Here is a 2,445-nt window from a genome sequence, read left to right on the forward strand (position 1 = left end):
CTGCAAATGCAGTAGTTGCGACATCTGAATCGTCTTATCTCAGACTATAAACAACTCCACCATTCTCAAAATCGTTAACCTATCTCAGAACCTGATATTCATCTAACTTCAAGACCAGAACCACCACAACTCATAACCAGTACAGTCACCTCCATCTGCAAAATTAATATGCTTAGCATCTGTAACTGAAATTAAAACCAGTACAGACCACCACCTACTATATCATCTTACATAACCAACAATTCCCCTTCATTGTTCAGTTAAACGCCACCATCACAATCAAAACCAAAACAAATAACTCCACTAGTTCAGCTGAATCATAGCCTACCTCATTCAAATCTTCAACCCCAACACACAACAATCCATTTCATATATGACTTGTATAATTCAACCACCAATTACAAATCAAATCTAAACAACAAATTTAACAAAACCATTTCAATATTGAGACAATCACCACCACCAACCTACAGTTCATATACCTCATATGATTCTTTCATCTGCACTCAGTTCACTCAAGAATCATTAAATCCTTTTCCATGTGCTTGCACAACCTAACCACAAAACAGCTCCAGCACAACCCACCATATCCATATCAATTCTTAACTCATTAAGAAACTTATAAACTCAATAATCTTCATTCATTACTATTTCTGTGATATAATCAAAATCAAGACCACAACAACATCAACTTGAAACACAACAACAAGATAATAATCTTACTAACTTTAAAGAAAAAGACAATTACCTTAATTTTGAAATTGAAGTCCTCTCAGTAACTAGTTCTGTAAGTTGGCATCATAATCTTCCTCTTCACTTCATGTTCATCAAAACCCATCTGTTAATTCTTTCTTAACCATCTCAAATCACATGTTCGAGAACAAAACCCTAAGTCCTCAATTTGGGAAAGAACAGGACAACCCTAATTCTACGATTCTTCATCAAAACAATTATACATCTTCAATTAAGCCGAAACCCCTCTTATAATCACTCAATTACATCCTTAATTCCTTATGAATCTTCAATCAATATCAAAATCAGAAACCCTAACTTCCCCCGACTCATTTTCTCGATCCCTAACTACTTACTTTTGTAATCTTCAACAACATCTTCTAATTCGTCATCTTTACCTTCATCAGTTGATTCACCCTAATCAAATCCTCAGAACATACCTCGAATCGCTCGTAAAAGAGAAGAGCAAAAGAAGAAGAAAATATGCAGAAGAAAGTAGAAGAGAAAATAAGAAGAATAATGAAGAAGGAAGAAGAAAAGAGAAAGTGAAATTCTTCTCTCGACACGTATGTTGGTGATAAAGCCAACGACCCATGATAAAGGGAACCCACCCAGACGTTAAGGGAAGTCATGTAGGTTAAGATATAAAATGATGATTCTACCCTTCGTCATAATTTGATGATATCTTCTTCGTCCGGTATCAGAACGACACGTTCTAGTATTCCATTCCACGTAACTTTTCGAGGTCCATCTAGCGGTACTAGTTTCGTATCTAGGTCGTTGTTATATTAATTCCTATTAATTAACGTTCGTGTCATACTAATCGAGTTATAATCGACTAAATCGTCTCTTGACTAGTCTAATAACGTTAACGAGCTTGAGGGTCTTTACATTCTCTCCACCTTATTCATTTTCGTCCTCGAAAATCAAACCATCATTCTGGTCTTCAATAACTCCCCACTATTTCTTGTCTAAGCGCAGACAACAAGAGACAAAACACAAATCTAAATGGCTTTATATAACTAAAATATATGGCTCTAGGTTCAACTATGCTGATTTAGATTCTATCAAATAGGGAAGTCTAAGGTTCTTAAACTAATTTCTGTTTTATAAGATATTTGTCTCTAATTTCAAGGAAGATTCCTACAAATATTTCTAAGTGAAATTACATCTATTAGTTTTCTAAATTAGTTTACAGTAAATTTCTACGATCAGTCATCTCTGAATGCAGTTGCCCTGTCAAGGTTGGTCAAGCCAACAATGCCTTCCTACGAACAAAGAAAACACAACCTTCACTAGTCCCCAGTGCTGGATTACCTAATTATTAATTTATTAAAATTAATTAGTTTCTAAACTTTTATCGTAACTGATGTAATTCTGATAAATTTTACTTCGTAAAATATATTAATAGTTCACAGCATTTTAAGCACTTTAGCTATCTGAATTAATTATTTCATTTTATTTTTATTCAACATTATTTTTATTCATTTATGTTATCAATATAAGTAATTCAAATTCGAACTTTACGTCAATTTATAATATTTGATAATTTTAACTTTAGTGTAATACCAATATAAATTTTCTTAAAATTATTTACTATACATTTGCTACTAATCTAATTAGTCGAATACTATTATTACTACTTCATGTATATTTTCCATTTTAGAGATTTATTGGATCATTTGTTAGCCTAAAGATAATTTCGACACAAAA

At 32.7% G+C, this 2,445-nt stretch overlaps 1 long non-coding RNA gene across 4 annotated transcripts in view; it reads right to left on the reverse strand.

Annotated features, from left to right (window-relative positions):
• The window catches only part of LOC113297424, a 7,543-nt gene that overhangs the window by 1,640 nt on the left and 3,458 nt on the right, over window positions 1-2,445 (reverse strand). The window contains exon 1 of one of the 4 annotated variants that reach the window (XR_003333473.1): window positions 150-1,269. The exons of the other annotated variants lie outside the window; for them this stretch is intronic. This is a non-coding gene — a long non-coding RNA (uncharacterized LOC113297424). Of the gene's footprint in view, window positions 1-149; window positions 1,270-2,445 lie in introns of those variants that run through there. 4 annotated transcript variants of the gene reach the window in all.

This window comes from Papaver somniferum, chromosome 7, assembly GCF_003573695.1.
Source record: "Papaver somniferum cultivar HN1 chromosome 7, ASM357369v1, whole genome shotgun sequence".
NCBI lineage: Eukaryota > Viridiplantae > Streptophyta > Magnoliopsida > Ranunculales > Papaveraceae > Papaver > Papaver somniferum.